General features: G+C 46.4%; 1 pseudogene; it reads right to left on the reverse strand.

Moving 5' to 3' along the window:
- The window catches only part of LOC106573019 (myelin transcription factor 1-like protein), a 144,852-nt pseudogene extending 144,051 nt beyond the window's left edge, over positions 1-801 (reverse strand).
- Positions 802-21,761: the final 20,960 nt, after the last annotated feature.

Below are 21,761 nucleotides of genomic sequence, written 5' to 3' on the forward strand. Positions count from 1 at the left end.
TAAGCAAGTGTCATACTGCATAGTTCACTATCTTAACTTCTAAGTAATATCCTCCTTCAATTTTAGCTATAACCCTCTTTTGACAATCTACTCTTATCAAACTTATCATTGACAGAAGCCAAAGCACTCACAAGAAGATTGAAAGAAGAAGAGTAACCCACCAGTCTCAGAATGCAGTCTTCTCCCAAACTTTTTATGCTCCAGTATGTCCGTTCTCTTTTCTTTCTTTCTTTCTTTCTTTCTTTCTTTCTTTCTTTCTTTCTTTCTTTCTTTCTTTCTTTCTTTCTTTCTTTCTTTCTTTCTTTCTTTCTTTCTTTCTTTCTTTCTTTCTTTCTTTCTTTCTTTCTTTCTTTCTTTCTTTACTTATCTTTTATGCCACTCGTTCTTTACCCATCACACACTCACACTGCTCCCTGCAAACTTATCATGTCCTCCTGTATGCAAATAATTTTGACTTGAGAGTCGGCTGGATATGAGGGAACAAGGGAGAAAAAGAGGAGAGGCAAGAGATAGAAAGAGGAAGAGGGAAGGAGGAGAGAAGATAATGGTTAAAGGCAGGCAACCAATGGGCCTGGAGCTTAATGGAAAAAAGGAATGAGGGCAGCACCAATGAGGCGAAGCGGAAGGGAGAGAGAGAGATGAGGGAGGAGAGGCGGCGAAGGGAAGGATGGCGAGAGAGCGCACAGCCGAGAGGAAAGAGCGAAGGAGAGAGTGGAGTGGCAGACAGAGAGCGAGAGAGAGAGGGAGGAAAAAGAAGCAGAGGATGTGCGTTGCAGGGGCTAGGTACCCCAGTGAGACGGAGAGACTGCAGAAGAGAAGAGAGGGAGAGAAGGAACAGTGTGTGGCTTACCGTAGTGTAGATGGCATTCTCAGACAGCCACGCAGACAGTCTCCTCACCCAGCGAGACTCACACAGCACAGCACACCGTACCAAGACTGATGAATGACAAAAACAACAAAGGAGAAGAACACCAAGCCGCCTGGTACCCTAAAGCAAGCGTGCGTCTGTGAGTGTATGTGTGTGTGAGAGTGTGAGTGAGATCATGTTCATGTGTGTGTGTGTGTGTGTGTGTGTGTGGGGGGTACGTGCTGGGAGGAGAGAGAGAGAGTCTTTCTTTCTCTCTCTCTCACTGTGTATATGTATGTATTTGAGAAGAACACATATCCCTGTTTCTCTCCCTCTGCCACAATCTAGCTCTACTGCTCTCTCTCTCTCTCTCTCTCTCTCTCACTCGCGCTCTCGCTCTCGCTCTCTGTCTCTTGCTCTCGCTCACTCTCTCTCTCTTGCTCTCGCTCTCTCCCTCTCTCTCCCTGTCCTACATGTATTCAGGGCTGCAGACAGTCTGCTCCCAGCGTCAGTTCTTCCCACGGGCCCTGGGTCTCAGGAGGGTGGGAAGGGGCGGAGGGATGGAGGTGGAGGATGAAGGAAAGGGAGGATAAATGGAGGTGGATGGGGCGGGGCTTGCATGACGTGTGGAGGGCTGTGGACTGCTGTATTTAACCTGGGAATCTACAATGTGCCCATGTATCCTCCAGGAGGAAGCCAAGATGAGCTCCTCTGGTTCAAGACACAATATGTGGCTGTAGTTCAGCTGTATGTGGAACCGAGAGCAGGGAGATTGTAGAGTAGAATGGAATACGGGAAGGCTGCTGAACTGTAGTGCACACGGTTAATTAAGGCTGCTTTCCTGTCTGGGCTTTGAACTATGGTGTGCAGCAGAATGGTGGAGGAGATAAATGAGTTGGAAAGCAGGCTCGCTGTGTTCTCAGCCAACACACTGACAGCCAGGGAGTCAGGAGAACCTATTGGCTAAAACCTAGGACATATTTACAGTAAATCATGTCTTGCCGTAGAGTGCTGACATTCATAGTCACTCTTGTGTGAATGAAAAGGGAATAACAGCAAATACATTTGCATTTTTACCCAGATATGCAAATTAAGGTATGCTAATTTGGTCCCTGAGACATCATCATAATTAGATTATGAGTTAGATTCATTTCATACCGGACAGAGGTGCTAATTCATTCATTTCTACTGGTGAGTTTGAATGACTTGCCAAAGTAGTGTTGAAATCCAGAGAGAAGCCTTGGGACAACGACAGTGGTAATACCATGGGAGAAGGTAGGCTAGATTTTATTCATTTTTTTTGTTTCAATAGTTACATTGTTTATATTCTAGACATAGTTATATGAAAATACATAAATACAAGAGAAAACAAAACACTTATTAAATGAAAATACCTCAAAATACAAAATGTGTGAATCTATGACAGAATTCTGTTTTGATCCCCAAAATAACAATGAACAAATCATGCTATATAAAGCCACATTTAGAAGAACCAACAATCAGAGAGCTTTCTTTAGTAATGCTGCCAGGCTAGCAGTGAGTGAGGGAGGCATGATAAGTACTCCAGTGGATTGGGACATGGGCTGCCCTGAGGGGGCTCAATATTAACCATTTCAAATTCCTATTTGGGTATGTTAATGCCAATCGAGCACAATTAATTTACTTTGCATTCAGTCATAAACAAACAAACAAAAGGGAGAAAGGAAAAATGTGTGCATTTTTGAAGATAATTAATTTTACTGAATTAATAATCACCCCATCAAATCATGAATGTTTAAAATGAATTAATTTGTTAAAGCAGGGGCCTTCAACATGTCAATATGTTAAAGCAGGGGCCTTCAACATGTCAATATGTTAAAGCAGGGGCCTTCAACATGTCAATATGTTAAAGCAAGGGCCTTCAACAATGTCATTATGTTAAAGCAGGGGCCTTCAACATGTCATTATGTTAAAGCAGGGGCCTTCAACATGTCAATATGTTAAAGCAGGGGCCTTCAACATGTCATTATGTTAAAGCAGGGGCCTTCAACATGTCAATATGTTAAAGCAGGGGCCTTCAACATGTCAATATGTTAAAGCAAGGGCCTTCAACAATGTCATTATGTTAAAGCAGGGGCCTTCAACATGTCAATATGTTAAAGCAGGGGCCTTCAACATGTCATTATGTTAAAGCAGGGGCCTTCAACATGTCAATATGTTAAAGCAGGGGCCTTCAACATGTCAATATGTTAAAGCAGGGGCCTTCAACATGTCAATATGTTAAAGCAGGAGCCTTCAACATGTCATTATGTTAAAGCAGGGGCCTTCAACATGTCAATATGTTAAAGCAGGGGCCTTCAACATGTCAATATGTTAAAGCAGGGGCCTTCAACATGTCAATATGTTAAAGCAGGAGCCTTCAACATGTCAATATGTTAAAGCAGGGGCCTTCAACATGTCATTATGTTAAAGCAGGGGCCTTCAACATGTCAATATGTTAAAGCAGGGGCCTTCAACATGTCAATATGTTAAAGCAGGGGCCTTCAACATGTCAATATGTTAAAGCAGGGGACTTCAACAATGTCATTATGTTAAAGCAGGGGCCTTCAACATGTCAATATGTTAAAGCAGGGGCCTTCAACATGTCAATATGTTAAAGCAGGGGACTTCAACATGTCAATATGTTAAAGCAGGGGACTTCAACATGTCAATATGTTAAAGCAGGGGACTTCAGCATATCAATATGTTAAAGCAGGGGCCTTCAACATGTCAATATGTTAAAGCAGGGGCCTTCAACATGTCAATATGTTAAAGCAAGGGCCTTCAACATGTCAACATGTCAATATGTTAAAGCAGGGGCCTTCAACATGTCAATATGTTAAAGCAAGGGCCTTCAACATGTCAATATGTTAAAGCAGGGGCCTTCAACATGTCAATATGTTAAAGCAGGGATCTTCAACATGTCAATATGTTAAAGCAGGGGCCTTCAACATGTCAATATGTTAAAGCAGGGGCCTTCAACATGTCAATATGTTAAAGCAGGGGCCTTCAACAATGTCATTATGTTAAAGCAGGGGCCTTCAACATGTCAATATGTTAAAGCAGGGGCCTTCAACAATGTCATTATGTTAAAGCAGGGGCCTTCAACATGTCAATATGTTAAAGCAGGGGCCTTCAACATGTCATTATGTTAAAGCAGGGGCCTTCAACATGTCAATATGTTAAAGCAGGGGCCTTCAACAATGTCATTATGTTAAAGCAGGGGCCTTCAACATGTCAATATGTTAAAGCAGGGGCCTTCAACATGTCAATATGTTAAAGCAGGGGCCTTCAACAATGTCATTATGTTAAAGCAGGGTCCTTCAACATGTCAATATGTTAAAGCAGGGGCCTTCAACATGTCAATATGTTAAAGCAGGGGCCTTCAACATGTCAATATGTTAAAGCAGGGGCCTTCAACATGTCAATATGTTAAAGCAGGGGCCTTCAACATGTCAATATGTTAAAGCAGGGGCCTTCAACATGTCATTATGTTAAAGCAGGGTCCTTCAACATGTCAATATGTTATAGCAGGGGCCTTCTACATGGGTGTGGGGGGGCTCTAATTAATTTAGGAAATCTATTCCAAACATTCCCATTCATAAATATATGTAATCAAGGTGTGAAATGATTATGTCTTTGTCAAATACTATATCTTTTTGGGTTGCTGAATTTAGTTGGGAACCGCTGGCTGAAATGGCTGAATTTAGTTGGGAACCGCTGTATTAAAGCAACCAAAAACATATTTTCATTTTCAACCCTTTTCCTTTGCTCTGGAGGCTAGTGAACACATCAACGTTGAGTAAAGTTAGCCTCTGCCAAGTCCCCAACAGCTGGATGTTCCAGTTTTCAGGGGAAATGGAACGAGAGCCTGTGACGCGGATTTTGCTTTTGGACATTTTCAAGGCGACACTCAATCTTAACTCCTCCTCCACTTTTACTGGATTGGTTGAAAATGGCAGAAGAGAACCTACCCCAACCCTTTCCTTTCGTCAAGACCAGTATGTAGGGGATCTAGTTTCAGCCATTTATTTTATGCCTGCTGTGTTAGGACAGAGGAGAGTTAATCAGAATCTCTTCATTGAGTTGTGGGTTTTGATTTGTAGACTGTGTGCGTTGCTGTTATATAAGGAGATCCATCTGCATTTCAGTATTCCTCTGTATGGTAGTAAGCTATACAGTAGGTCCGTCTCAAGTTGCCTCAGACACCGGGAGCGCTGGGCACACAGACGAGACAGGAGACGACGGTAATTGGCAGTGGTGCTGGACAGCTCGCAGACAGCTCCCAGTGCTGAAAAGGACAGACAGGAAGATTGGGGAGAAACCAGCGTCACGTCACCACGTCAAACTCTAGCCGTGAGATTGTAAGAAGGGGACGAGAGAGAAATAGCAGGCAGTACACACGAGAGGTGGGAGAGAGCTATTGACTGGGTGAGGCAAGAGGAGTAACGGACAGTCAAACCACGGACCAATAGATTGGCCCCAAATCCCTCACGTAATCACATTAATGAAATTAATCAGCAAATTAGCAGCAGTCAAATGTCAGAACGGGACACGGAAAGCTGAGGAGAAGTAATTAATGGAGCCGAGTGAAGGTGCAAGGAGGCAGACCGGCTGGAGAGGTGTCTAAGGTGCCAAACATCTGGACAGGAGGATGGTTGACAGTTGCAACTGGTTTCATTTTTATTTTCAAACAAAGGTAAATTGCTTTTTACAGTGCCAGAATCCCCAAAATGAATACACTTCAAGTTGCTATTCCAAACATAATTATAATAAACTCAAAGGAAACTGAACCCTTGTACTACATTAGCTTAGTATTTTAGAGTAGCATAGGCACTCCAGCTCTGAATGGCCTTGCCTGGTCCGTCAGGCTCTTTACATCATGACGATGTGGAACAAACCATTTTATCCATTAACTTCAACATTTACCAGTGTACATGTTACCTCATTGTACTTTTCATGCATTTATCTTTATTATTTATACAATGCTGACAAATAATATCTAACTTAATGACTATTAATTACGTCTAGAAATACAAACAATCACTGTCTTGGACTAGCCCACCGTCAACAGTGGCGGGAACTCATTCATAAAAAGGGTCTGAATGCGCCTTCACTTCCGTTACAACACCCAGGATGAGACGAAGCGAATAGAATGCACATCACGGTAAGTACACAGCTCAGCTTCTGAAATACAAACGCAGTTAACAACCAGATATTAACAGACAGAGCACAACATAACGACTCTTAACAATGTTACGTGATTAGTCTTATCATGGACCAGAGATTGCTAAAATGTGTTGTTTGTTCTGTTACAGCTTGCTGTGTGTCTATCCGGGCTCCCAAAACATCACACTTACGGCACTCTGCTGCACATTACACACTGGTGCTCAATAAACTATTAAATATTACCTTGTATTTTGTGATCATATCTAAAACAGTAGATGGTGATGGGAAACGTCACATTTCCTACCGCTTCTGAAGACGGAGAATGCGGCCTGTAGTCACATCTTGCAGGTCCACTCCGTCCGTGCATCCCATCCACTTAGGAGCCTTCAAGGATGCGGGACAGGAAGTCCACTAATTGTTTTGCAGATATTGGGCTGTAGGGAACAGTGAAATGAAAGGGCTGCATCTCCTGGTACCACCAGGTGATTCAGTTGTTAGAGTTTCTCATCTTGTGGAGCCACTGCAAAGCTCTATGGTCAGTCTCTAACACAAACTCTCTTCCCAGCAGATAGTACTTCAAAGAGTCAAGGGCCCACTTAATGGCTAGGCAATCCATTTCAATAGTCAAGTACCTGGTCTCGTCCTCAAGCATCTTGTGAATGATGAAAACAATGGGCTTCAGCTCACCTTCACCCTCTTGCAGTAGGACTGCCCCCAGTCCTACCCCGGACACGTCTGTTTGCAGCATGAAGGGTTATTCGAAGTCCGTCCTAACACAGTACCTCAGGTTTTGAAAGCCCTTCTGGTCTCCTCGGTTCAGACCAGCTTCCTGTACCAGCCCCACTAACCCCATAAATTACTGTTTATTGGTAGTTGCAAGGGTTAAAGAAGAAATAGCATCCACCTTACCCAACTGTGGATGGATGGCACCCTCTCCAATGACAAACCTGAGGTACTCGACCTCCCACTTGGCAAATACAAATGTTTTGGGCCTGATAGTGAGGCCCGCCTCCTGGATTTGCTGGAGTACCTGCTGCAGGTAATAGAGATGGTCTTCCCAGGTCTAGCTAAAGATCACCACGTCGTCAAGGTACGAAGCTGCAAAACTCTGGGTGCCATGGTCACAGTTCAACACTCAGACATAATTTACAAATTAAGCATTTGAATTTAGTGAGTCTGCCAGATCAGAGGCAGTAGGGATGACCAGGGATATTTTCTGTGAATTAGAAAATGTTCTTGTTCTGCTAAGCATTCAAAATGTAACGAGTACTTTTTGGTGTCAGGGAAAATGTAAGGAGTAAAACGTATTATATTTTCTTTATGAATGTAGTGGAGTAAAAGTAAAAGTTGTCAAAACTATAAATAGTAAAGTAAAGTACAGATACCCCAAAAAATAACTTAAGTAGTACCTAAAAGTATTTTTACTTAATTAAGTACTTTACACCACCGGTCATGGAGCACCTGGTCTATCAATCGCTGAAAGATAGCTGGCACCCTATGGAGCCCAAACGCCATCACCATCAACTGGAAGACCCCCATCGGCGTCCTGAAAGCTGTGAGCTCCTTTGCCTCTTCTGACAGTGGGACCAGCCAGTACCCGTTACTCATATCCAACGTGGAGTTGAACCTCGCCTTCCCCATCTGTTCATTCAGGTCATTGATACGTGGCATGGGATATTGGTCAACTTTGGTGAACTCATTCAACCCCTGGAAGTCCATGCAGAATCTGATGGTCCCGTCCTTCTTTGAGACAAGACCTTTTGGGCTAGACCACTCACTAAATTACCTTTTGATCACTCCCATTCTCTTCATGACATGCTGCCTCAGCACTGCAAGGAGTCTCTCTGGTAGCATTTTGACTGTACCAGAGCCCTGTCCTTTTGATAGATTTTGTGCTGGACCAGAGTGGTGTACACAGGTGTCTCCTGGAAAAGCTCTGGGATCAACAACTCTCTAAGCTGATCTTGCTGGTGAGGAGTGAGGTGTGATAGCTCTATGGGTGGTGGTGTGCTGATGGTCGGAAAGTATTGTTCAATGGTATCTTCTTCTAACACTGCACAGACGAACAGCTGGTCTTTACCGCCTCATCTCTGAAACTTAAGTCTTTCAAAAGGTTGATGTGAAACTTTTGCACTTTCCTTTCTGGCATGTGAATCTCATATGTCAGAGGTGCTACCTTGCATATGACCTCATATGGACCATGCCATTTGGCCAGCAGCTTGCTCTCATGTGTGGGGAGCAACAGCTACACCTGCTAACCTGGCTCAAAACTTCTGTCCCTTGCTTTGCAGTCATACCATGTTTTCTGGCTGTTCTAGGTTTTCCTCATGCTGTCCTGGGTCAGTGCGGTCATCTGCTCCAGCCTCTCGCTCATCTGAAGCTCATACTCTAATACATTCTTGCTCCCACCTCTTGGTCCTTCCCAGCTCTCCTTGAGCATGTCAGTGGAACACTCACTGGATGACCATAGAAAATATCAAAGGGAGAAAAAATGGGTGCTTGTGGCACTTCTCTGTAAAGAGCAGGTACGGCAGCCGCTGGTCCAAGTCATCTCCTGCTGGAGAGACAAACTTGCATAACATACTATTCAGGGTCTGGTTGAAGCGCTCAACCAAACCGTCTGTTTGCAGATGATAGGGTGTGGTCATTATAACCTTGATCCCCAACAGCCTGTACACATTTCTGAACAGTTCTGAGAGGAAATTGGTACCCTGATCTGTGAGGACTTCCCTAGGCATGCCTACTAATGATAAGAACTGGATGAAGCAATTAGCAACCTGCATAGCCTTAATATTTCTTAGTGGAAAGCTTCAGGGTACTTGGTGACATAATCACAAATAACCTGTATGTATCTGTTCCCTCTTTTAGTCCTGTCTAGAGGGCCCACTATGTCCATACCTGTCCTCTCAAATGGGGTGTCCACTAAGGATATAGACTGGAAGTTGGAGGGTAGAAGTCTTCTCCGTGAACACAGCATATTCTGACCAGGGCCTGATCCTGCTACTCCTCTATAGGGACCAAACTTTCAAGCACTACAGTTTGTGAGCTGCCTGTGTCCACTTGGGCATGTGGGGCATTGACAAGAGGCTTGACTGTGTGCTCTGGCAGGGAGGGTGCTAAGTCTGGCATGGTAGGTCAGGGCACATAGGACTGTGACTTCCTAGCTGGGTAGCGTGGCTTACTTCAGTTCCTGCCTGCTGGAGCTGTCACTTGGCCTATGGTAATTACTAGTGTAAATACTAGGATTAGTAACATGCCTACTCTGGGCTTGACCCGGATAAGTACTAGGCATCACGACCCCGATTATCCCCATCAGACTTACATGTACTTCTGGCTCATTGGTTCCAACAGCCGGAGGTGGTTCTCTCGGCTCCTTTCCTAGCTCTTTGGGTGATACTCCCTAATCCAGACCTCCATCTCTGGACTCATCATTCTCATGAACTGCTCTAGCACCATGATTTCTGAGATTTGATTGACATTCTTGCTTGCTGGTCTGATCCACTTATATTATAGGTCCCTCAGCCGGACATACAGCTCTCGTCATGTCTTGTCATGTAGGATTTCAGTGGAACGGAAATGTTGTCTGTAGGTGTAGCATTGATTTCGAAACTTCTTCAGCATGGCCTCCTTTACCTTGTCATAGTTCTCTGTGTGCCTGTCGTCTATTCCTACATAGGCACTTTAGGCTTTGCCTGTCAGCAAGGGAACAAGGCGCATAGCCCACTCTTCTTCAGGCCAGAGTCAGGCTGCCGCCATTCATTCAAACGTTGTCAAGAAATGTTCAATATCATCTTCTTTACCTTGGAGGAGGAGCCTTGGAGTCTTGAAGTCAGCCATGGGTGCTTATTGTCCTGGTTCCTTGTCATCCTCTTCATCATCTTCCTCGTCCTCTTGCTCATCTCCGTCTTGGCCGCCTCAACCCTGGAGGAACTGTCTCTGAAAGGTTCTCCATCACTTCTCTTGGCGCTCCGCTGACCTTTCCAATGTGCACATCTCATTTGCCTTGGGACTGCAGTAGTGCTCTCACCAGGTCTGACAGTTCTGCAAGAAGCCCTTTTTGGGAGGGTGCTCCTACCTCCTCTGGGGGATCTTCAGTGTCCACTTCCTGGTCATGAATAGAATTGGCTGGTGCTGCCTCTTGATCAGTCTTCTCGGGTCCCATCTTGTCTTTGTCATTGTCTCAGCCTTAGCTACCTGGGCGTGGTTCTGTAAGGAGGCGGACTGGCTGGAGAGGTTTCTAAGTTGTCAAAGGACTGGACAGGATGGTTGACAGTTGCAACTGGGTTTATTTTTTATTTTTCAAGCAAAGGTAAATGGCTTTGTACAGTGCCAGAATCCCCAAAATGAATAAACTTCAAATAACTAGTACAAACATAAGTATAATAAACTCAAAGGAAACTGAACCCTTGCACTGCGTTAGCTTAGCATTATAGACTAGCAAAGCTGTGAGGCAGGCCAGCCTGCTCTCTTGGCACTCCAGCTCTGAATGGCCCTGTCCGGACAGTCAGGCTCCTTATATCATGATGATGTGGAACAAACCAACACATCCATTAACGTCAACATTCACCAGTTTACATATTACCTCATTATACTTTTCATTTGCTAATCTTTATCAGTTATACAACATTGACAAGTAATATAAAACTTAATGACTATCAATTATGTCTAGAAATACACATGATCACATTTTACTAATGACTTGGACTAGCCCACCGTCAACAGTGGCGGGAACTCATTCATAAAAAGGGTCTGAATGCGCCTTCACTTCCGTTACAACACCCAGGATGAGACGAAGCGAATGGAATGCACATCACGGTAAGTACACAGCTCAGCTTCTGAAATACAAACGCAGTTAACAACCAGATATTCACAGACAGAGCACAACATAACGACTCTTAACAATACCTCGCGCATACGGCGCTCTGCTGCACATTACACACCTGTGCTCAATAAACTATTAAATAGTACCTTGTATTTTGAGATAATTTCTAATAGATGGTAATGGGAATGAGAACCATCACAGATGACGAAAGCACCTTCTGTACATCAGAAAAGAAGTGGCAGATATCCCATAATTCTTACTAACATGGGACCGGGACGGATGGTGTGGAAGGCGAGATGGAGTAGCCCAATTTATTCCCCCGAAAGTAGGTCAAGTTGTGAACAGCACCACTAGCCTCCTATAAACACAGTTCAATAAACACAGTTCAAACCCTAAACAGGAAATAACCCCTATGTCTTCTAATAAAACTGAAGACCTAACACATACACAAAACAAAAATGTTCTTACAAGACTCATCAATGAGATTGTGTTTTTAAAATTAATTTGAAGTTGTATTACATTTGCATCCCTAGCATGACTTCCTCCTGCTAAAGAGACAGGAAGCCAGCAGTCAGCTCTGGGATGCACCTAAAAAACAACAACAAAAGCAGGCAATGATACTTCCTGCCAGGCTAAGATTGGTTGAAGTGTTCTGGCAAAACATGAGAGGGCTTGTACAGTACAGTGTTGTGGTAATAAGGGAGAGGTAGATGGAGAGATACAGATGAAGGATCTTAATTTGATCACTCTTTTGTTGCAGAGAATATTCCTGCACAGCAGGAAATGTAGATGAGCTTCCTGATTTACATAAATTCACTGAAAACCCACACTAACACATGGTTTTATTACCAGTTTTGCATTTTTAGGTAGCCTACTTTTGGCCAACTAATAGCCTAACCACAGGTCAAGTAACATTAAGGACTAAACTTTAAAATCCTGTTGCTGCAGGTTTATTTTTCTGTAACATTATAGGTCAAATTAAGATCCTGCATCTGTAGAAGAGAGAGGGAGCGAGAGAGAGAGAGAGAGAGGTATAGAGAGAGAGCGAGAGAGAGAGCGAGAGAGAGAGCGAGTGAGAGAGAGAGAGGATGGGATGACAAATGTGTCTACTTTACCTGCAAACACAGCACATACACACAGCACAACACATCCTCCTCGGGACAAACAGATATGCAAGGACACACATGCAGACACACACGCACAAGGACTCACACATAGACACATTCACATGTTTGCATGCACACAGGCTTGTGCGCATGTACACATGGGACTTCAAATACACACGTAAAGGAAATACATGGGCACTGAAATAGAATATAAAAACCAATATACACATGCAGCACATATACATTATGCAGAGACATGAACACACACACACACACACACACACACACACACACACACACACACACACACACACACACACACACACACACACACACACACACACACACATGCTCTCGACTGTATATGTCCTCCATCATTTATATTTCCTTCTATTCCACTCCTCCTCCCAATCTCCCTCTTTCTCCTCCTCCTCTCTCTCTGTCTCTCTCTTTCTCTCCATCCCTCTCTCTCCCCCTCTCTGTCTCCCTCTCTCTCCTTCCTTCAGCAGTCTCTAAATCCATGCCATATGACCTTCTGTTGAATAGATAAAGAATGTGCTTATCAGTCATGCAAATGAGGCTGAATTCATTTTCCACAACAGATGGCCCCATAGATAATGATGATGGAGGAGAGAAAATTAAATGTCTCTTGCACGGTGGTCATGGCAACAAGGGCTTGGCGTAATATCAATAATAAGTGCGGCGCATAATAAGGTTGCCAGTCCTGTGAATCAAGGTCTGAGGCTGGATAAGGCAAAGGAGAACTCTGAAGTTTAGAGCCCTTCTTTTCCCCACTACCCACTCCACACTCTCACCCACCTTAACCCAGAACAGCAGTCTTAAATTTTACTGCACACTTAAGTTTGCTTAATTACAATGATATATATGATTCGTTATTTCATCTGTGGCAGAGCTACAATAGTTCAGATGAAAACAATGAATAAGAAAGGCTTCTGAAATTAATCTTTAATTGCACATTGAAAAGAGGGAGTGAAGTGAATGATCCTTCTATTTGTTCAACTCTGTTGGATTGCAGTCAACTCTCTCTCTCTCTTCCCTATCCTATTTTCCTCATCGCTCAGTGTATCCCCGCATCTTCCTTTTAATGTCATGTAGTTGTTTCTCTCTGCCTTTCTCCCCCTCCCTCTTATTCCTATCCCAGTCTCCCCTCTATCTCCTTCTCTCTCTCTCTCTCTCTCTCTCTCTCTCTCTCTCTCTCTCTCTCTCCTCTCTCTCTCTCTCCTCTCTCTCCTTCTCTCTCTCCTCTCTCTCCTCTCTTTCCTCTCTCTTGGGATGCAGCATTGATGTAATAGCAGCATGCATGCAGCCTGCAGCCTGCAGATGCTGTCCTCTCTCTCCTCGTTCTCCATCTTCCCCGTCTCTCCTCTCCCTCCTCTGCTCTCTCCCCCTTTCCCTCTCTCTCTCTCTCTCTCTCTCTCTCTATATATATATATATCCCTCTCTTTCTTTCTTTCTCTCTCTCTCTCTCTCTCTCTCTCTCTCTCTCTCTCTCTCTCTCTCTCTCTCTCTCTCTCTCTCTCTGTCTCTATATATCCCTCTCCCTGGCTCCCTCTCTGCTCCCCCCCTCTCTCCACAGAGATGAATCAGCAAGCTGGGCTGTCCTGATCAGACTGATTACCAGGAAAATGGCAGCCCATATGTCTGGCCCCAACTAGGGCTCTACCTCGTTTTCCCTCACCTCACCTCCCCTTGCCTCTCCCTCACTCTGTCTGCCCTGCCCTGTCTGCCCTCTCTCAATATAGCTCTTCTAATAAACCTTGAAAAGGGATAGGGAGAAATGGGAGGGGAGATGGATATAGAGAGAGAGATCTTACACACATACACACACACACACCAGATAGACAGACACAGACATAGACACAAACACACAGTTGTGTATTACTATACTTGTGAGGACTTTTTGGGAACCTACAATTAATTCCCATTCAAAATCCTATATTCCCTAACCACTAACCTTAACTTTAACCCCTAACCCTAACTCCTCCTAAACCTAACCCCTAACACTAATTCTAACCCTTTTTCCTTTTTAGGACCGGCCAAATGTCCTCACTTGTCCGAATTCTCCTGGGTTTACTATTGTTATGAGGACTTCTGGTCCTCACCAGTATGGTAAATGTCATGCCCTGATCTGTTTCACCTGTCTTTGTGATTGTCTCCAACCCCCTCCAGGTGTTGCCCATCTTCCCCATGACCCCCTGTGTATTTATACCTGTGTTCTCTGTTTGTCCGTTGCCAGTTTGTCTTGTTTGTCAAGCTTACCAGCGTTTTTCCTGTCAGCTCCTGTCTTTTCCCAGACTCTATTTTTCTCACACTCCTGGTTTTTGACCCTTGCCTGTCCTGACCCTGATCCCACCCGGCTGACCACTCTGCCTGCCCCTGACCCTGAGCCTGCCTGCTGTCCTGTACCTTTGCCTCTATCTGGATTTCCGACCTCTGCCTGACCTGACCCTGAGCCTGCCTGCCGTCCTGCACATTTTCCTCTGTTGCTGTAATAAACATTGTTTCTTCGACATGGTCTGCATCTGGGTCTTACCTTATCCTGATAATAAATCTAAAAAACAGACACACACACAGTTACTTGAATCCATGCAGAGCCTTGAGGAATACAATGGGTTGCCACTTACACACAACACACAATTCACAAAGTCCGATTCACATTCGTTTTCATAAAAATATACAAGCATTGCAATTGCAAAAACTGCTTATTGTGACAGAAATCCATAGCTGGAGACTCAGAATGTTAACGGTTGCTGTTCAATGTTTAGTGGGAAGATCAGAATAAAAGGGCCCTATCCACAGCCTACTAAGGTGATGCTGGTAAAGTATATCACACCTGATATGTAATGTGTTTTGGTGGGTATGGGGGGAACACAGCATTAGCAGGTCACAGACCTTCAGGCCAGCGTTGTTCTGTAATGGTATCTCATTTCAAATCAAATCAAATTTTATTGGTCACATTCACATGGTTAGCAGATTGTAAGGGTGCGTGCTGGGGGCAGAGAAGTCAGGCGCAGGATATCGAACTTGGTATAAAACGGAGTAGTTTAATAAGTGCTCAAAAAACTCAGAAAAACAAAATGTACAAAATAATACCAGTGGGTACAAAACCTGTCACACCAGAACACCAGAACATATCTTTCACAATGCTTACAAACAAACAGTCCCCGACAATGAGGGGGAACAGAGGGTTAAATACACAACATGTAATGAATTGGATTGGAACCAGGTGTGATACAAGACAAGACAAAACCAAAGGAAAATGAAAAGAAGATCAGCGATGGCTAGAAGGTCGGGGACTTCGACTGCCGAATGCCGCCCGAAAAAGGAGAGAGACCAACTTCGGCTGAAGTCGTGACAGTACCTCCACCCCCCCCGCGCGACGCGCGGCTCCAGCAGTGCGTTGACACCGGCCTCGGGGACGACCCGGAGGGCGATGCCCAGGGCGATCCGGACGAAGACGGTGGAACTCCTGCAGCATAGATGGGTCCAACATGTCCTCGACCTGAACCCACCACCTCTCCTCTGGACCGTACCCCTCCCACTCCACGAGATACTGAAGGCCCCTTGCCCCCCCCCCCCCCCGATGTCCAGAGTGGGTGGAGGAACCTCCCGCACCTCAGACTCCTGGAGCGGGCCAGCCACCACTGGCCTGAGGAGAGACACATGGAACGAGGGGTTAATACGGTAATCGGGTGGAAGCTGTAACCTATAACAAACCTTGTTCACTCTCCTCGGGACTTTAAATTGCCCCACAAACTGCGGACCCAGCTTCCGGCAGGGCAGGCGGAGGGGCAAGTTTCGGGTCGAGAGCCAGACCCAGTCCCCCTGCTGAAGGTGGACACGGACGGCTTTCAATGTCTCCTCCGCGCGCCTGAACCAGTCGTCCACCGCAGGAACCTCGGTCTGACCCTGATGCCAAGGCGCCAGAACCGGCTGGTACCCCAGTACGCACTGGAAGGGAGAGATGTTAGTGGAGGAGTGGTGGAGCGAGTTCTGTGCCATCTCGGCCCAGGGCACGAACTCCGCCCACTCCCCCGGCCGGTCCTGGCAATAGGACCGCAGAAACCTGCCCACATCCTGGTTCACTCTCTCCACCTGCCCATTACTCTCGAGGTGAAACCCTGAAGTAAGGCTGATCGAAACCCCCAGACGTTCCATGAACGCCTTCCAGACCCTAGATGTGAACTGGGGACCCCGATCAGACACTATATCCTCAGGCACCCCGTAGTGCCGGAAGACGTGTGTAAACAAGGCCTCCGCAGTCTGTAGGGCCGTAGGGAGACCGGGCAGAGGGAGGATACGACAGGACTTAGAGAAACGATCCACAACGACCAGGATCGCGGTGTTACCCTGTGAGAGTGGAAGATCAGTAAGAAAATCCACCGACAGGTGCGACCAAGGCCGCTGTGGAACAGGTAAGGGGTGTAGCTTACCTCTGAGCAGGTGCCTAGGAGCCTTACACTGGGCGCACACCAAGCAGGAGGAAACATAAACCTTCACGTCCTTAGCTAAGATAGGCCACCAGTACATCCCGCTAAAACAGCGCACCGACCGACCGATCGCAGAATGACCAGAGGAGGGTGACGTGTGGGTCCAATAGATCAACCGGTCACGGACAGCAGACGGAACGTACAGACGCCCAGCGGGACACTGGACGGGAGCGGGCTCTGCACGTAACGCCTGCTCAATGTCCGTGTCCAGCTCCCACACTACCGGCGCCACCAGGCAGGAGGCGGGGAGTATGGGAGTGGGATCCAGGGGCCGCTCCTCTGTGTCATACAGCCGGGACAATGCGTCTGCCTTCGCGTTCTGGGAGCCTGGCAAACCCAAAGAACCGCTGCACCTCCTTTACCGTGGTGGGAGTCGGCCAGTTACACATGGCTGCAATGCGGTCACTCTCCACCCCTGAGGTGGAAATGCGATACCCTAGGAAGGAGACGGACTGTTGGAAGAACAGGCATTTCTCAGCCTTGACGTACAGGTCATGGTCCAACAGGCGACCAAGCACTCTGCGCACCAGGGACACATGCTAGACGCGTGTAGCGGAGTATATCAAAATGTCATCAATATACACCACTACACCCTGCCCATTCAGGTCCCTGAAAATCTCATCTACAAAGGCTTGGAAGATTGATGGCGCATTCATCAACACGTACGGCATGACGAGGTACTCATAGTGCACAGAGGTGCTACTGAAAGCCGTCTTCCACTCGTCTCCTTCTCGGATACACACCAGGTTGTAAGCGCTCCTGAGATCTAATTTGGTGAAGAAGCGCGCCCCGTACATTGACTCTATCGCTGTGGCTATTAGTGGTAGCGGGTAACTATACCTCACAGTGATCTGATTCAGACCCCGATAGTCAATACACAGGCGCAGACCTCCCTCCTCCTTCTTCATAAAAAAGAAACTCGAGGAGGCGGGTGATGTGGAGGACCGAATGTACCCCTGACGCAGGGATTCGAAGACATATGTTTCCATAGCCTCCGTCTCCGCCTGTGAGAGGGGATACACGTGACTCCTGGGAAGTGCAGCGTCTACCAGGAGAGCTATCGCACAATCGCCCCGTCGATGAGGTGGTAATTGAGTCGCTGTAACGGCTGTCGGGAGAGAGAGTAGACCAATACGCAGCGGAGTTAGTGTTCATCATTGAAGTTTAATTTACTAAAGAACACTACACAAAACAAAACAAGAAAACCGACAGCCAAACAGTCCTGTCAGGTGCAAAACACTAAACAGAAACAATTAGCCACAAAACCCCAACGGAAAAACAGGCACTTATGTGTGACTCCCAATCAGCAACAACACCCTACAGCTGTGCCTGATTGGGAGCCACACGGCCAAAATCTACGAAAAAAAACCACATAGAAAAATGCACATAGAACGCCCACCCAATGTAACACCCTGGCCTAACCAAAATAACGAACAAAAACCCCTCTCTATGGCCAGGGCGTTACAGTCGCCTTCTTTTTGGAGAAGGTGAGAGCCAAATCGGCATATTCAGGGGAATGCGCACGGTGGAGACCTGGTCTGGACTCTCCACTGTAGTAGCACCAACGGAAACCCCTAAACACCTACTCTCGCGACCACCCCTTGAGAGCCCTCTGTGGCCAAGAAACAGTGGAGTTATGACAAGCTAACCAGGGTAGGCCCAGCACGACGAGAAATGCAGGAGAGTCAATAAGGAAGAGACTAATTCTCTCCGTATGACCCCCCTGCGTCACCATGCCCAGAGCAGCAGTGACCTCCCTAATCCACCCTGACCCTAATGGTTGACTATCTAAGGCGTGAACGGGGAAAGGCACATCCATGGGAACGATGGGGATCCCTAAACTATGGGCTAAAACACTGTCAATAAAATTCCCAGCCGCCCCTGAATCGACAGGCGCCTTATGCTGGGAATGCGGGGAAAACTCAGGGAAAGTGACAAACACAAACATATGTGCAGCAGAGGGCTCTGGGTGAGAATGGTGCCGGCTCACCTGGGGTGACGCCAGAGCGCCCTGCCTGCTGCCTCGATCTCCAGTGGAACCAACCCTGCACCGACCGGCAGTGTGACCTCTGCGGCCACAGATGGTGCACGAGCGGGAACCCCCCCGGTCTTCCTGCGCACCGCCCCTCCCAGCTCCATGGGTATCGGAGAGGGTGTGATCGGGAGGATGGAACCAATGGACCCCGATCAGAACGTCCGCGGGTAGCCAGCAGGTTGTCCAGCCGGATGGACAAGTCCACCAGCTGGTCGAACGTGAGGGTGGTGTCTCTGCAGGCCAACTCCCGATGGACGTCCTCGCGCAGACTGCAGCGGTATTGGTCGATCAGGGCCCTGTCGCTCCATCCCGTGCCGGCAGCCAGGGTCCTAAACTCCAGGGCGAACTCCTGGGCGCTCCTCGTCTCCTGCCTCTGATGGAAGAGGCACTCACCCGCCGCTCTACCCTCGGGCGGGTGGTCGAAGACTGCCCAGAAGCGACGGGTGAACTCCTCAAACTGGTCCAACGCCGCATCTCCCTCTCTCCACACGGCGTTGGCCCACTCCAGGGCTTTCCCGGTGAGGCATGAGACGAGGGCGGACACCCTCTCACGGCCCAAACATATCTTCCACAATGCTTACAAACAAACAATCACCGAAAAAGACAATGAGAGGGAACAGAGGGTTAAATAGACAACATGTAATGAATGGGATTGGAACCAGGTGTGATACAAGACAAGACAAAACCAAAGGAAAATGAAAAGAGGATCAGCGATGGCTAGTAGGTCGGCGACTTCGACCGCCGAACGCCGCCCGAACAAGGAGAGGGACCAACTTCGGTTGAAGTCGTGACACAGATGTTATTGCGAGTGTGGTGCAATGCTTGTGATTCTAGTTCTGACAGTGCAGCAACTTCTAATATGTAATCTAAAAATTCCACAACAACTACATAATACAAGATATGTAAACATTATTCACATGGCGTTATTAAAGTGACTAGTGATATTTTTTTGTTGCAAATTGATTTCAAGTCTGTATGTAGGCAGCAGCCTCTCTGTGTTAGTGATGGCTGTTTAACAGTGGCCTTGAGATAGAAGCTGTTTTTCAGTCTCTCGGTCCCAGCTTTGATGCACCTGTTCTGACCTTGCCTTCTGGATGAGAGCGGGGTGAACAGGCAGTGGCTCGGGTGGTTGTTGACCTTGATGATCTTTTTGTCCTTCCTGTGACATTGGATGCTGTAGGTGTCCTGGAGGGTAGGTAGTTTGCCCCCAGTGATGCGTTGTGCAGACTGCACCACCCTCTGGAGAGCCTTGCGGTCGTGGGCGGTGCAGTTGCCGTACCAGGCTGTGACACAGCCTGACAGGATGCTCTCAATTGTGTATCTGTAAAAGTTTGTGAGGTCTTTAGGTGAAAAGCCACATTTCTTCAGCCTCCTGGGGTTGAAGAGGCGTTACAGTAGCTGTCACTATCTGGCTGTTGTGTGTGTCTTCACTGGCCCGTCATTAACCTTGGACATCTAGTCATGTAAGACAGTAAGGTGTGAAAGACAGAGAGAGAGGGGGACAGAGCGAGAGAGGGAGAGAGAGTGCAGCACAACAGTTCTAATTACTAGCTGCTGCATGGCTAGCATTCACTATGCTATGTCCACCCTCCATACCGTCCCTCTCCTCTGTCCATGTCTCTTCTTCTCTCCCTCCATTTCCTCTTTCCCTGTCTCCCTTCCTCTTCTCCCTCTCTACTCTCTCTCGCCTCCCTCATCCCCTTTCTTTCTCTCTTCCTCCCCCTCTGCCTCTCTGCATCACTCTCCCCTATCCCTCCCTCCCTCCAGCTCCAGGCAGGCAGAGTTACGCAGACAGGGCTGTGTGTTGTGTTGTGTAGATGTTGTGGCTGTGGCTCACCAGGCAGCTGAAGTAAGAGAGAGAGAGAGATTCTCAGTGAGGTGGCTTTGAAGGCAGTCCTACTTTAACCACTCATGTAAATAATGCATCTGCAGCGGCTGAGAATACCACACACACACACACACACACACACACACACACACACACACACACACACACACACACACACACACACACACACACACACACACACACACACACACACACACACACACACACACACACACACAAAGACACAACTATGACAAAACAACCAACAAAAATCAGTCACAGCTTCTGCAGCTCCGACTCTTACACTAGGTACACCTATAGCTCATCTCTTGGCAGTAGTACTCTAGATAACTTTATCACTGACCTCAACCCAGAGTCTCTCAGAGATTTCACAGTCAGCCTATTGACACCCCTATCAGATCACAGCAAAAACACAGTCGACTTGAACAGAGCAATACTCAATCATGAGGCATCAAAACAAAGGGAACTGAATACTATTAAGAAAAGCTATAGATGGATGGAAAGTAGTGTAGAAACAACAAATTCAATCCTTTTAGACAACTTCCTGGGTAAAACGTTTCAATGTAATAGTGAAGGTGTAAACTTGGCAGAAGAAAACCTAAAAAGTATAATTGACCTCTCAGCTTCGCTATCAAATTTAAACATTTCAACAGTGACAAATGGTTTGATGAAGAATGCAAAAACCTAAGAAAGAAACTGAGAAACCTACCCAACCAAAAACATAGAGATCCAGAAAACTGAATCTACGCCTTCGCTATGGTGAATCACTAAAACAATACAGAAATAAACTACGTGAAAAAGAAGGAACAGCACGTCAGAAATCAGCTCAGTGTAATTGAAGAATCCATAGAATCTAACCACTTCTGGGAAAATTGGAAGATACTAAACACACAACAACACAAAGAGTTATCTATCTAAAACGGAGCTGTATGGATCAACCACCTCCAATCTTCTTGGCTTTATAACAAAGAACAAACAGCAAAAACATATACATGATCAAATACAAATCTTAGAATCAGCTATTAAAGACTACCAGAACACACTGGAACCCACATTTAATGAAGCTGCCAGTTGAGGACTTGTGAGGCATCTGTTTCTCAAACTAGACACTCTAATGTACTCGTCCTCTTGCTCAGTTGTGCACCGGGGCCTCCCACTCCTCTTTCAATTCTGGTTAGAGCCAGTTTGCACTGTTTTGTGAAGGGAGTAGTACACAGCGTTGTACGAGAGCCTTCATTTCTCAGAACAAGAATAGACTGACGAGTTTCAGAAGAAAGTTCTTTGTTTCTTGCCATTTTGAGCCTGTAATCGAACCCACAAATGCTGATGCTCCAGATACTCAACTAGTCTAAAGAAGGCCAGTTGTATTGCTTCTTTAATCAAAACAACAGCTTTCAGCTGTGC

This window comes from Salmo salar, chromosome ssa01 (genome assembly GCF_905237065.1).
Source record: "Salmo salar chromosome ssa01, Ssal_v3.1, whole genome shotgun sequence".
In the NCBI taxonomy this organism is placed as follows: domain Eukaryota; kingdom Metazoa; phylum Chordata; class Actinopteri; order Salmoniformes; family Salmonidae; genus Salmo; species Salmo salar.